The 15,593-nt window shown below is 43.8% G+C and overlaps 1 protein-coding gene across 8 annotated transcripts in view; it reads right to left on the minus strand.

The window, feature by feature from the left end:
• The window catches only part of Wdfy3 (WD repeat and FYVE domain containing 3), a 225,497-nt gene that overhangs the window by 167,207 nt on the left and 42,697 nt on the right, over positions 1-15,593 (minus strand). For 6 of the 8 annotated variants that reach the window (XM_050155582.1, XM_050155580.1, XM_050155581.1 and 3 more), the window contains one exon: positions 1,660-1,761. The exons of the other annotated variants lie outside the window; for them this stretch is intronic. The gene's annotated coding sequence lies outside the window, so the exon portion shown is untranslated. The remainder of the gene's footprint in view (positions 1-1,659; positions 1,762-15,593) is intronic. 8 annotated transcript variants of the gene reach the window in all.

Below are 15,593 nucleotides of genomic sequence, written 5' to 3' on the forward strand. Positions count from 1 at the left end.
GACAAAATCTTTAAGTCTTTGAAGAAAGAAATTGAAGAGGATATGGATTGAAGAGAAAATGGAAAGATCTCTCATGCTCTTGGATAGGTAGAATCAACATAGTAAAAATAGCAATCTTACCAAAAGCAATCTACAGATTCAATGCAATCCCCATCAAAATCCCAATACAATTCTTTATAGGCCTCGAAAGAACAATATTCAACTTCATATGCAAAAACAAAAAACCCAGGATAGCCAAAACAATCCTATACAGACTTCCTATGACTCCATCACTCAGAAAGCTGAGGTTGGGGATTATGGTTTGAGGGTAGCCTGGGCTATACTATAGGATGAGACAGAGAAACAGACACACAGAGAAGGTGGGGCAGAGGACTATAGAAGTTTGAAGCCAGACAGGCTTTAGCAGGTCACTGAATTGAGCATCATCTCAGTTTTGCATAGAGACCATCAGAGCCACAGGGATCTCTGAAACCAAGCACCAAGATAAAAATAAGAAAAGCTTTGACTCCTAAAGCGCTGGGTGGTTTTGTGTGTCAACATGACACAAGCTGGAGTCATCAGAGGTGACATCCGAACCAGACCTTGGAAGCTTAACTAAAGACCATTGAGTGAGGCGGATCTTATTTCTAGCAAACAGACTATGCATCAAAGGAAAAAGCACAAGACACGATGCTGGGTCCTCTAACTATTGGGCACAGTTAGTACACAGGGTGACCCAGAGGGGATGACAGAGGTCAGCCCTGCATAAGAAAGGTAGACACAAACAGATCATTAAAGGCTTATGTATGAGCTAACAATAATTTCTAAACATAGTGTGTGGGGTTGGGTGGATGAATTTAATGCTGTTTTGCTGACAAGGGTGGAGTAGAGGTAAGACAAGTGATCAACACCTGGGAACTGGCTGTCTTTCAAGGTCAAAGGACAAGATGCAGAGGACTGGGCAGTCCACCTGTGTGGCTGCAAAAGTGCTAGTACCAGAGACTGAACCAGAGAAAGAGCCCACTCTAAGAATTGGTGTTACAGATCAAACGGGACAGATCTGGCCCTGGTGAGTTAAATAGAGCATAAGAAGATGCAATGAAAAGTAAACCTAAGTCTTGAGTTCAGAAAACGAAAGGTGAAGGGTGCCCCTAAATCGCACATCCAAGCCAAATCTGCAGAGGCCTTCAACTCCATTTATGGCAGCGTTGTTTTATATCTTCCTAGTAGGAAAAACTGTAAAACTACTGCTAAAAATTCAAGAAAGTTTTGAGGCATCGGTTTTGTCTGTTTTGTTTTGGAATTTAGCATAACCACAGGTTCTAAAACACAGCACCAATACAAAAATATACAGTGGAAGGAAATCCCCGCAAACTTCATGTCCCCTCCTTACAGCCATTATCACAATTTCTTGACTATCCTTGCATACGACTTATACATCTATAAGCATATAGGTGAACATGAATTATACATCTGCTTTTAAACAGCCCATTCAAATATAATTCTTAAGACATTTTATAGTTCCTAAGATATTTTAATCATCAAATGTATAAAGATAGATTAATCAAAATTTAAAAAGCCATTTCTACTCCGAAGCAATCCATCATCACAATTCACTAATAAGTTCAGTGTTAGTAAAGATTAAAGAGAAGCCCATTAATTTGTCTTCCAGACACTGACCTTTAGGGCGCTCCTTGGACAGCTCGCTCTGAGTGTGTGAGCACAATGGGGCCCATCCCCGATGGCTGGCACTTTACTCGGGACTTGAAATCTGGGCTCCGACTAGAAAGGGGAGGGAGATTCTGAATTAGTTCCTAATTCAGGTTATTTTCCTCCGGAGAGAAAGCCACATCTGTTCACTGCCTCAGGCCTATGGATTCCTCCAGTCCTAAGAGCGGCTAGACACTGCGCTCTGCACACCCTCTACTGCCCGGTCAGGAGCGGAGGGCCAGAGCAGTGGGCGGGCATGAGGGTTTCCTTCTTAGCCTCTCACGTGCGCCAGGGCCGAGGACCATTGCCACAGAGATAAAGTATCAGATTTTATAACGATCACTCCTAAAGATCTGATCTTATTACTAAGTAATATACAAGAACAGGAAGTGCACTTTTCAAATATTCAAGCAAACAATGGCTTGATCTTCAGAGTGTTCCTAGCAAGAGACACCATGACATAAAAGATTCACTGTAGCATTCTCTGTCTTCTCAGATTATCTTAACAAACACAACAGCCTGAGTGAGCGGAACCCACCCTGGACATGGCTTTCCAGAAGAGGCAGAATCGAACATCGAAACACCGCTAAATCCTGAATTCCAAAGAGTTACATACAGAGCACCAAACACAGTCTGTGACAAGATTCTTAAACAGTAAGGTCCATGATCAAAAGTAAGGTGAACGAATGAAATTCTAAGGCAAATCCACACACAGGCCTGTTTATAGGGGTTGTAACCCACAGGACATGGGAGGAGTTAAGTCTGTATTGTCCAATATGGCAGCCACCAGCTATGTGTGGCTTAAGCTCACATTAATTCCAATACATTAAGTAAGAAGTCTGCTTCCTTGGTTTCATGAATCACGTGTGAAGTCAGCTAGTGACAACCCATTAGATGAGACCAGGCAGGGCATTTCAGTGATTACGAGAGTTATACTGGGTAGTGTTAGCTTGGGAATAACTTCATTTCAATCTGTCAGTACAGTCTAGGAAAATTGTCTATGATTTTTATTCAATGTTCAAAAATTAATTACAATAAACTGTCAGGACAAGGCGCCAATCATCTACCCCAAGCCAACAGGAACCAGGAAAAAACTTGCATTTCAAAGTTACAAACAAGTCTATCAGCAGTAGCTTTGTACCCAAGACTACAGTCCCTGACCCCAAGACAAGCAGGAGCAGGACCCTAGAGTTGCTGTTTCCCTGCTCTGATGCCGTCACAGTCCTGGGACACGAAGAAAGAAATAACAATGACTCAAGCCAGATAGACATCCTTGGCTGCATGCATCAACTCCAACATAATCAGTTGTCGGTACCCCTAAGACATCTGGCCTTTCTCTTGTAACCCCAAACTGCTGCTCATGTCAAATGTAATCACAACCAAGGGCAACACAACCGACACAAACGGCAACCTCCAACAGTAAGACTTAACACTGCAGTCACCACCAGGACCTTGTGCGAAAGACGCCATCACCCAGATGAGCTACTGCTAGGAACAGACAGGCATTCCAGCTGTGGCTTCCACCCTGAAAACATCTGGGCCCTATAACAGAAACAAACATTCTGGCTGTTTCCATGTTTCGGCCGCAGAGTGGCTCTAAGTGATGACAAGGGCTGCCTCCACTGCCGGGCTGGTGTGTGACCACGCCCTCTGGGAGGTAGAGGGAAGGGTAAGCTGAGAGGACTCCTGTGAGGGCTCTGCCTAGTCACCTCCTGCAGTCACCAATGCCCAGAAGCTTCCATACCTGTACCGTAGCAGACAGCTCAAGAAATGAACTCTAAGCTGTGGACAAAGAACCTGAGGCCCATGACGATCAGAATAGAAAGTATAGCCTGAGTCTCTACAAACTTGGTTCACTACAGTACATTAAATCAATAATTATGCTAACTTTTTTTTTTGGCCTTTTTGCACAGTTTGCTAGGTTGGTATCTGGGGTGAATATGAAGTCTGAATGTGGTTGGCATTCCCTGTCATGACTCATTACACAAATCCATGTTATCTCCAGTACCTTCCTTCTACTCGAAGACCAGCTGTAAACACGAGGCATCGTTCACAACGGGGCTGCAGTGATTGCCACAGGTGCAGGCTCACCAGCAAGCTCACTTGCAAGCCCACCCGTCACAGCTCTTTCCCATTACCCATTACTGGGATGCGCCAATAAAAGCAACATGGATAAGGGGTGCTCCTTCAGTCAGGCAATTATTTTACAAGCCTGAGAACCAGATTCCAGTTCCCCAGCACGCACCAAAGGGTGAGGAGGTTATGATGGGCCACTCATCATCCCGGCACTTTGGGAAGCAGAGATCCTAGGGCCGGTTAGCCACCTAGAACGAGTAAGCCCTAGATTCAAGCAAGAAACTGAAGAATGATCAAGGAAGACTTTCAGCATAGCCTCTGGTCTCCAAATACGTACACACATATACACTCACACACATATGCACCACGTACATGCAAACCCCTTACACACTACACATATACACAAACTAAAACGAACTTATAAATTATTACATATTTTATAAATCCAATGAAATAAGTTTTGAAAATCATGAAAACAATGAGCTCCATGAAAGAGCAAACTAGTCAGAACAGGTACTTCCTTCCTGTTACAGAACCCGTCTACAGGCACTTCCTTCCTGTTTACAGAACCCGTCTGCAGACACTTCCTTCCTGTTTACAGAACCGGTCTACAGGCACTTCTTCCTGTTTACAGAACCCATCTACATGCACTTCTTTCTGGGATACAGAACCCATCTATAGGCACTTCCTTCCTGTTTACAGAATCCTGACAAAGTTTGCCTGGAGACCAGAGGGCGGCAAAAGCCACTAGTTAATCACAGAGGCCAGGCACTAGTGGCACACACATCTCTGTGAAAGGATGTAAGCCGGGTTTCACCAAGTAGGGCTTCCTACTTTATTTTAGAGCAGTGGAGAAAGAGATGAGGCTTTGATCATCACTGTCAGAGACAAGAGCTGTTAACAGAATGCAAAAGGTTCCGGGCTGTGGACCAGGACTAGAAAGAAGAAAAGGCAGTCTACTGTGGGGCTCCTTCTACACTGAGGGCAGTTCGAATTGACTGCTTCTACTTAAGATGAAAGAAACAGACATGAGGGGTGGTGGGAAAGAAAAGCAAAGACAACTAGAAACCCATCAAGCATTTATTTATGCAGAACTGTCAACTCGACATGTGACACAGGACACATAATATGAAACTGAGTTATACATTAATAATCATTAAAAGCTCAACACACAGATGTAAAACTAATCTGAAGATGTTTCAATCTGTCCTACTTATCAAGCTTCAATAATATATCAAAAGAAGCCTTTAAGACTTTTGCTATTTAAGTAATAGCCTTGAAGATTGCTGCATCGAAATTATTACAGGCAGATAAAAGCATGAGAAAAATTACACATGGATATTTCAGGAACAGTTTCCTACATTTCATATACAAAACCCATGCCCATACCCTCTATCGAAAACCATATGTGAGGGCCAGCCTCGGTAGCACACACCTTTAATCCCAGCACTCGGCAGGCAGAGATAGATCTCTGTGAGTCTGAGGGTAGCCTGAGCAACCAGTGCCTTCCAGGCCAGCCAAGGCTACAGAGTAAGACCTTGTCTCAGAGAACAACAACAAATGCAAAGCACAAGAAAGTGGAGAGACAATGAGTACTGAAGCGACATCTGATCCAGGCACATCAACAAAATGAGAGCAAAGAGTGGGAAAATGAAAGAATTATGTTGATTATGAACAGACTGTTGTCATACAACGAGGAAGTGGCTTTGCTACCTGCTCCATCAACAGAAAGTCAGTGGCAACATTATCTCTCTTACGTACTACATAATTAACAAGATTTTTAAAGAGAAAGAAATACACATCATGTTGTGATACAGTTTTAAGTGTCAACTTGGCACTGGCTAGAATCACCTGGGGCGTTTCAGCAGGGGTCTAGATGAGACAGACCTGCAAGCAGTGTTGGGGGGTGGGGGTGTTGTGCAATTGAGGTGGGGAAACTTTGGGTGGCACTATTCCCTAGGAAGAAGATTCTGGTGTGTGCATGTACAGAAAATGAGCCAAGCACTAGCTCACCTGCATTAAAATGAATTGTGCTCTGGCTCTGGCGGGTCACTTCCCCAAAGTGATATGATCACCTGCCTCAAGGCCCTGTCACTGGGTTTCCCTGTAGTAATGTACTAGCCCCTCAAATTCTAGTTCACACACTCCCCCTAAAGCTGCTTTTGTGGGTTATCGTATCAGAGTAACAGAAAGACAAGCTTACACATTCTCTTTATGTGTACGCATGAACAAAGCAAGCCTTCCACGCTGCCCCTTTCTCCCTGTTCATGAAGTAAGTGGCCACTCCAGAACCTTAACTGTCCTTATCTCTTCCCAAGCCCCTGAATTCCAGGACCGAGTGAGCTCTCTCTAGATGATAGCAGACTGCACATAGTGAGTGTTCAAATGCACTCACGATTTCCCTCTCACAACATCCAGTCTCAGAGGAACAGCATTCGTCCATCTGCCCTAGCCACAAACCTAGGAATCACCTTCTTGTCTCCTTAAGTCTCATCAGCTCTACCAAGTCCATCTCAGCTTCATCTTTTTCCTTTTCTGATCACTGCCAAGTCATCTTCTCTTTGGACCACGATGGCCTCTTTCCTGGTTTCCAACTCCTCTCCTGCCTGTCATTTCTTGCTTTTGCAGCAAGGTTCCTCTGGTTAAAGAGAAACTCTAACTGGTACATTTAAACCTGCGGATAGTTTGCAGAGCATGAAATAAGTTCCACACTCGTTATCATGACTCAGTCTGATCCCTTCCTCCCTCTCCACTGCATTCCCCTCTCTGGCTGGACATCTCCCAGGATCCTGTCAACGCCTCACACACCAACTGTTCACACCACAGGGCCTTCCTGGCACACAGAGCGCTCCATTCTCAGCTTCGCGGTCCCCTCGACCGATGCTGTTTCTGACAGGGCAGGTGCGGCTCTCCCCACAGTCTTCTGCCACCTCATGGACCTTGGTGTTTCCACAGAATGCACTCATTAATATTGGTAAATACCTATGCACAGTCTATCTCCCCGCCAGATCATGAGCTCCGCGAGACAGAGCAGGCCTGTCTCGGCACCAACACACCAACACTTAGTGCCTAATAAAATGCCTGACATACAAAAAAAGAACCAAAATCTTCTGAATGTGAAAGAAATTAAGGTTTAAAGGGTTTGTTAATTATTAGCTTTTCTATGCCACAAAGCTCAAAGACTATACTTCTTTCTCTGAAAAGTGCATCAGTGCATTCCACAAACAGGATTTTTAAATTCCAGCTTAAACACACGGTGGATTTGTGCAGTACTCCTTTTACAGGCAACACAGTTGACTTTCAAATTTCCAGAATCTCAGTGAAAAAACTGAAATAAAATTATAAATGGTTAGGTAGCAAACCAGTTAATTATACTTATATGTAGCCTAGCTACTTTGCATCATGAAAAAACAAGCAAAATATTTTAATAAAATCACTCTTTAAAATGTCTAAAACAATTTCTACCTGGACCACTGTTTTTAATATCAAGAAAATGATCCATTGTGGTAAGGTCCCAAAACAAAAGTATAAATTGCTGTCTATTCTGCGTTGGCTATAAAACACATGAACCGATCCTTTACACTCCTTTCAGAGTCTAATTACCCCTCTCCTTACTTGTGGCTCACACCTAGGGACATGCGTCTAGGGACAGAATGCAGCAGACGTGATGATGTGTGGCTAGCTCAGGAAAAGCAGCTTCCCCTGGCTGTCTGGCATCCACTGATTCCTCTGGAGGAAGCCAGCTTCCATGCTGTGCAGGCACATAACCAACACTAAGGAGGGTCCACGTGAGCAGACAACAGGCTTCCTGAGTCAACATCCACGGGTATGAGCCATCCAAAACAGGAGTTTCCACCCAGGTCACAACTTTAGATAATCTCTTGAGACATCTGAAGCCAGAAGCACTCAGCTAACCCTGTCCTGCAAGCCCAGCCCACAGGACCTGGGATAAGAGATGTGTGTCTTCCTAAACTGGCAAGTTTGAATAGCATCATCATGACTACCACACATTTATCCATTTAATAACTACTGGCCTGTGCCTCCTATGCCTTGCTTTCCACTGCTGCATCCTACGGGAATAGGAGGAGCATAAGACGCCACCCGAGAGGGAGAGAACCACTGTCGTGTCCGCACTCTAAAGACCTAGAGATGAAGGCCAGGTCTGCTGGCTCGCACCCAGACCCTCAGTGCTCAGAGGGCCCAGTGAGGCTTGCCCTAAGTTTGAGGCCATTCAAGACTACATGGCAAGTACCAGGCCAACCAAGACTCTAAAATGACCTTTTCCCAAATAGGCCATAATAATAATACATAAGTGAAGTGAAATAAACAAATATAAAATCCTTCCTACAATAATGAGGACATAAAGTTCTAGAGGGCAGCAGTAGAAGGGAAGGGACAGGTGGCAGGGGACAGGTGGGTAAGGAGAGCTACTGCACACTATACTCTGGGGTTTAGCCAAAGATGACAGAAATACACAGATTTCAAAGGCAGAGTGAAGGCTTACAGTGAAGCAGAGAGGGGGGCTCTCGGGGTTCCACTACAGCAGGCAGCTAACCAGAGTGTGGCCAGCACTTCAGACGACAGCCTGCGCTAGCCGGGACAGTGTGCAGAAGCGGCACAGCGTAGAAAGCATAAGCACAGCACTAGCTGAAACTAGATGTCAGCGGTTCTCAAGAACTCTAAAAACTCTTGATATGGAAATATTCAGAATGAAAGAAAATATTAATTATTTATAGCATAACTTTTAATTTCCAAAAATCAACAACATATCCTAAATATGCAAATTTTAAGTCACACTGTCCAAAATACAGACTGTAAATTCTCTGAACTCAATACAACCCAGTCATGAAGCACCTCCACATCTCTTGACTTCACCTCTGCAAACCTCAGCCATCACTCACATTTATTCTAACATCAAGTACCGTTCTTTTTTCCTTCACATGTGAGAAGACCCTTGACTATCTGAATGAGATCTGTGAGAAGCTCAGGAGTCACACTCACCCAGAGTCCTAGTACTGCTACCCGCAGCTCTGCAGGGCTGCAGTAAGTTCCTGCAGGTCAGAGGTCACTCCCCAGCTTGCTATTCCTGGCACTGAGTCCGCTTCAACTGCTCTGCTCCAACAATTCAATTAAAATGCAGTTACCATACAAGCTCAGCCTACACTGTAGCATGTCAGTAGTGTGTACACACACATTGCACACAGGTGCACATCTTCCAAAATACTTCACTGATCCAGTTCACCCCAGAACAATACAGAAGAGAAAAGGAGCACAGACACAGACGAAGCAAGAAAACCAGGAAGGGCACGAAGCGATATTTCGAGATTTCTCAATGTTATCAGGGAAAAGTGATTTAAATTAGAATTATGGGAGCCGCCTATTTTATTCATAGGTTGGAATAAATAAATTCAAAATTAAAAAAAATAATTATAGTTTCTGAGAGACTCGTAATTGATCACATTGTTTTTGCTACAAAATATTTAATTCTCCCTTGGCTGGGGGCTGGAGAGGTGGCGCAGTGGTTAAGAGCACTTGTTGCTCCTGCAGAGGACCACGGTTTGAATCCCAGCACCTGCCCGATGGAAGCAAACCATCTGGAAGTCCAGGTACAAGGACTGGATGCCGTCTCTGGCTTCCACAGGTACAGATGCACCTGGCGTGCACACGTGCATGCAGACACAACACTCACAGACATAAAATGAGAGGACGATATAGAACAGAAAAACGTTCAACTCCCTAGACCTGCGGGTTGCGATATCCTGCATGGCTGATATTTATCACTCGCAGAAGCAGCAAAATTAGGAACAAAATAATTTTATGATTGGGGTCACCACAACATTAAAGGCCCGCCCCGCTAGGTAGGGTGAGAACTACTGTCCCAGGCTATGGTAAAAGTATTGGGGAAATTATTGGTCCTTCGTCCCTTTCTTCCTCTGCACTGAACTCGGGGCCTCACACAAGCTAGACAAGTGCTCTGTTGCTGAGGCTATGGTCCCAGCCCCCGAATATTCACTTACAACAAAGGGTAGCAAGGATGCAGACGTACTCTGGAATGTATGATACAAATAAAAGTGCACCAATACAATGGGAGAGTGGCAGCTGATCATTCCTAATCTCCTAAACCATGCTGCCAACGGAATACATAAAAACAATTAGTTCTTGATCAGATAAAGAGTTAAACACATGCTGGTTGGTGTGGCGCACGCCTTTAATCCCAGTACTCGGAGGCAGAGGCAGGCAGATCTCTGTGAGTTTGAGGCCAGTCTGATCAACTGAGTGAGTTCCAGAACAGGCTCCAAAGTTAAACAGAGAAACCCTGACTGGAAAAATCAAGATAGATAGATAGATAGATAGATAGATAGATAGATAGATAGATAGATAGATAGATAGATAGATAGATAGATAGATATAGATGGATAGATAGATAGATAGATAGATAGATAGATAGATAGATAGATAGATACAGACATACAGACAGACATACAGACATAGATAGATAGAGATACTAGTATCTCTCATTCCTATACTCTTTCTGTAATCAAGTATATTAGTTTCTTTAGAAAGCATAGCATTAAATGTGTAACCAAACATTTGCTGGGCTAGGTATTAATTTTCCTCAAAGGACACCCAGCAGAATTTGTAATGAATGTGATACTTGGAGTTCTTTCTGAAGTATCACAAAATAAATGAAACTAGTAAAGGTAAAACTTAAGTTAGACCTGTGGCACATGCATGCAACCCCAAGCAGTCAGGAGGGGGCTCACGGTGCCTGAAGGAAGGGATTTAAGAATATATTAGGGGTGCATGTGTGTGTGTGTGTCGCTGTGTGTATGTGTATGCATGCATGCATGTCTGCGTTGCTAAGTGTGTGTGTAACTCTGTGTATATATGTATAGGTATGAATGTGTCTGTGTGTGTGCCTGTATATATGTGGTCCCAGGGAATCAAACCTAGTCCTCACATGTGCTAGGCAAGCTCTCCCACTGAAGTATATCTGAAACCTTAGAAACAGAAATACATTTTAAAGTACATATTAAAAGCAATAGCCAGTGTCTGGAGAGCTGGCCCAGTGAGTCCAAGCCCATGAACCTAGATCAGAAGCCAGATGACGTCAGGAGTGCCTGTAATCCCATCTCGTCTTCCACGGCCAGATGAGAGGTATGGGCCAGTGAAGACATAAAACCCATGGACCTCTGCGCCAGCATCTACAGCAGAAAAACAACGCATGTGGGAATGGACAACTGAGGTGCCTGCATCCACTCACACACAAAGTAAAGCAAGTTAAACACAGCCAAATAATGAAACTTTGGCATAATGACAGACACGCACACGCCAACACAGCACATGAAGCAGGAGAGACACTTCACACGTAAAGTCGACTGATTTTTCAGCAGGGAAACTATGACCGTTTAAGAGGAAAAGGACGATTGTAGCGGATTTCTAACCAGTCTTAATAGTGAAAACCCAGAGTCAGATACTAAGGGGTGAAAGCTGCCAGCCACTAGTTCTTACCTGTAAGAAGCCCTCAGACAGAAGGGGGCATCCTGTCCCTACGAGTCCTCTGAATGACCTGAGCTGCTCCCTCTCTCGACAGAACCATATCCCTTCCAGCCTCCACCTCCCTAGTGCTGGGATGATTAAAGGCCTGAGACTCCCAAGTACTGGGACTAAAGGTAAGAGCCACCACACCATTAATCCGGCTCTGTTTCTCTTTCAGACTGGATCAATCTAATATAGTCCAAGGTGGCCCTGAATTCACAGAGATCCTTTTGCCCCTACCTTCTGAGTTGGGATTAAAGGTGTGAGCCACCACTGCCTGGCCTCTGTGGTTAACTAGTAATTAGCTCTGCACTCTGCTCTTCAGTCAAGCTTTATTTGTTATAGCACAAACAAAATATCTACCTAAGTTAAAAACAAAAACTTGCTCTGAAAAAATGGGAATAACCACATAAAAGTTAACGTCAATACACTACAGTTGAAAGCATAAAACTCAATGATCTTGAACTTGGCAAGGTTTTGTTTTAAATGTCACCTAAACAACAAGCAAACCAAGTGAATACTAGAAACACAGGTCCACAGGTCTTCAGAAAAATTCAGTATTTCGGTGTACCACAGGGCCAACAAAGCAAAAAGGTAGAGCATAGGAAACCTTTGGAACTGATATATTTCATGAGGGTTTAATATTCAGCACCCACAGAGATGTTTTGTAACCAACAAGAACATAGCACAATCCTGAAATGGCCAAAGAAATGAACACATAAATTATTTGCTTGTTTACTTATTACTGACCAGGACACTGTGGAATGGAACGCTCATGTGTCATTGTAATATGCGGTAACACAGAAAGCACTTTCAGTGGCCCTGCAAAGGCTGGTCACCGTATGACCCAGCAAATTCTTAAAAGCTCTGGACACAGACAGACAGAGTCTGAGGTCCCCAGTAGTGAAGTTCACAATAGCGAAAAGTAGACATAACTCAACTGTTTATCAAAGGAACAAAAGGTGACATATACTCATGATAAAGTATTGTTCTGTCCTAAAAAAATTGAAGTTCAGTACCTGTAGTAACGTAGATGACCTTAAAAACATTCTATGTGAAAAAGCCATATATAAAGAGGAAAATCTTTTAAGATCACAAGACAGGCAGACACAGAGACAAAAGGAGAGGTTATCAAAGACCATGAATGAGGAGTGGGAAACCACTGCCCAACAAAGAGTCTATCAGAGATAACGAAAAGTTCTGGAAATAGAAGTGATGATTACAGAACATTTTGAATGCATAAAGTATCAACGAATCACAGTTAAATATAATTAAATGGCACTTTTAGATGATACAGATTTTATCACTATAAAAATAAATTTATTACAATACTAATCACACAATTTGAACAAATCTAATGCCTGTCACAACAAAATGCCAAACCAATATTAATTGATAAAGTTCAAAGTAAATACTGACATTAAAATAAAGCACCCAACTCTGGCCATGTTAAAGAAACTCCCATGAGCCCCGAGAAGCCTGCCTGATAGCATGAACCTCCAAACCGTGGGGGAACTCAGACACTGCACACAAACAAGAGCAAAGTTGAGTGAAGGCCTGATCTCCAGCCATCTGTTTTTACTTTGTTTCTGTTTCACCCCTCACACACTCTCTTTATATTAGCTTTAAACTAGGATCCCCAAGAGAAAGTCTGTTCGCTCAGATATTTAACAATGGGAAGTGTACAAGAACGGGAAAACACCCAAACCTGCACGACCTGTGGGTAGTAGAAACAGTAAGCGTGCAAACCTCAGTTAAGGGGCACTAGAATTAAGAAGGCTTGGTTGTACAAAACACACACCCAAGTTCCATGGTTCTGGAAAGCGCTGCAGAATCAATTACACTCTGTGCTGTTTGCTCCGCACGAATGCTGGTGCTCCTGTTTCATAATCCACTAATCCTGAAATTACAGCTGATGTTCTTCACCATAAGACTAGAGTCCTGTCACACATCTAAGGGCAACTGCTCATTATAAAAAGTTCTGGTTTGATTATCAGTCTGGCTAGCTATAAGAAAACCATCTGTTTTGTGGGCAGCCTGTAATTTCAGAGAAGGAATAAATAACATCATAAACTAAAATGAGAAAAACACAAAGACAACAGGCCAAGAAATGAAAGGGAAAGGTAATGCGAGTCCCCAGTGGGCAACTGACAAGAGATGGCCACAGGAAGAACAAACACGAACCCATGCAGCTGCACCTCCATGATGACTCCATCTTGCTTGCCCACTTCCTGTCCGGCGTTCTGTGTCATCACGAGGGCCAGCATGCTCTTCTCGGTGAGCAGGAACCAGCTGTGCTCCTTACTTGTACAAATGATTTATCTATCGGCATGAGTGAATCACTAACAGCTTCTTTCGCTACACCCAAGGATGCCAGGGTCGCAGCGTAGGATGGCAGCGAGCAATCTGCTTCTTAAGCATGAGGGGAGAGCTGCTCTACAAATAGAATGCAGACCTTGCCCAGCATTTCAGTGTATCCAGAACACGTTGCAAATGGACCATTCACACGCATGTTGTTCTAGCCACACAGCTAAGGAACATTATCAGCCTAGAAGTCCATTACTGAGGAATGGACACTGAAAATACGGTCTATAGATACAACGGTATTTTACTCAAATGAAAAAAACATTATGAAATTTGTATATAAATGCATAGAAATAGAAAAATGATACTGAGTGTTAACTCTCTTCTATGTGACTCCTAGCTTCAAAACTCTAATGTCGTGTGTTTGATTCTGAGTACCTATGGAAGCCAGAAACTAGAAAAAGACCACTGCAGGAAAGATGCGTTGAGGAAGGGGCTAGGAGAACAGGGGTGACATAAAAGTGAAAAGGATGGAGCAGAGGACAGCAGGGGAGAAGGGGGAGAGGAGAGTCATGAGGAGAAGGGGAAGAGCCAACTAAAATAAGGGAAGTATAAAATGTATGCAAACTACTGTCTTGTAATCAAATTTTAAAAATGTACTCTAGACATGATGATTCCTGCCTCAAACCCAGCACTCAGGATGCAGAGGCAGAAGGATATCTATGAGTTCAAGGCCAGTCTGGCCTACATAGGGACCTTCAGTCTGTTGGAGCTACATAGTAAGACCTTGTGTCAAACAAGACCCCCAACAAACGAAAACACAGCTTATGATGATAATTAAAAGACGAGTTTGAGAAGAGATACCTTACGTGGCTAAAAAAAAAAGTTCCCAGAAGCCATGGATTATGTGATAAACGTTCCAGTGACAGGTGTGGGATACCTCCTTAGGAGCTAGACCTGAGTTGGAAGACCCCTCCCTGCCACATGGCTGCCACTGCCCCAGAAACTACTGCAGACTGCCTGAGGTAGTGAATGGATCAGAGAAACATCCATTAGCCCAGCTGTGACTCCCACCTCAGCTGTGAGACAAACCTGACAGGCAAGATAAGCCTAGCACCACGTGAGTAACCAGTGGCTATCTGAACGGATCCAAGACCCATTCCACAGAAGGGAATTCACACATGTGCGTAAACCTGGTCAAAACCCATGGCACTGATACCAAATACTGTGCTTTAGTAAATTGCCAGTGTCAAGCTGCCTTCTAAGTATGTTTCTATCCACTGATGTCAGCCACTCTCAGGCTTAATCAGAGAAGGTTCTCTTTCGAGTGTAGGGTGGCGAATACAGACACTCATGGATGAGAATAAAGGATGAAAGTGTGCTCAGCCCTAAACCAGACAGTCCCACTACGGCTCAGGAAACACTGCATACGACGGGCCATAAGGACTCTAAGAGTCAGAAGACAGGGAGAAGGGTTCTGAGAGGTCATTTCCTAGGCACGACACAGCTGCTGCAATAGGATATTCAGAGCAGATGTGGATGCTTGCACTGGATCTGCCCGGACAAAATGGCCTGGATGGAGGAGGGCCTCACGGGCCCTTACCACTCACTGCTGGACCATTTACCACCAACTATTGACAGAGCCACTGACGACACCACCAGGCTTCAAGAAATAGTCTCAACTCAATGGTTGCAGATGGCCCCAGTTAAATCACACTGGTGTCTCTCTCTCTCTCTCTCTCTCTCTCTCTCTCTCTCTCTCTCTCTCTCTCTCACACGCACGCACGCACACACACACGCACACACACAGTCATGAGCCTGTGTCATGGCGTGACAGGGACAGGAGGGAGGTAAGAGGGTGTGAGGAAAGAAAAGTCAGAATACGCTGTACACATATTTGAGATTATCAAATAACAAAATCAATCAATAACAAAAAGGGGAAAACAGAGCTCTTGTGATTTCTAATCATTCTTACAAATTAATCA

The sequence above is a fragment of the Alexandromys fortis genome, unplaced genomic scaffold (genome assembly GCF_014885135.2).
Source record: "Alexandromys fortis isolate MF-2015 unplaced genomic scaffold, M_Fortis_MF-2015_v1.1 scaffold_87, whole genome shotgun sequence".
Taxonomy (NCBI): domain Eukaryota; kingdom Metazoa; phylum Chordata; class Mammalia; order Rodentia; family Cricetidae; genus Alexandromys; species Alexandromys fortis.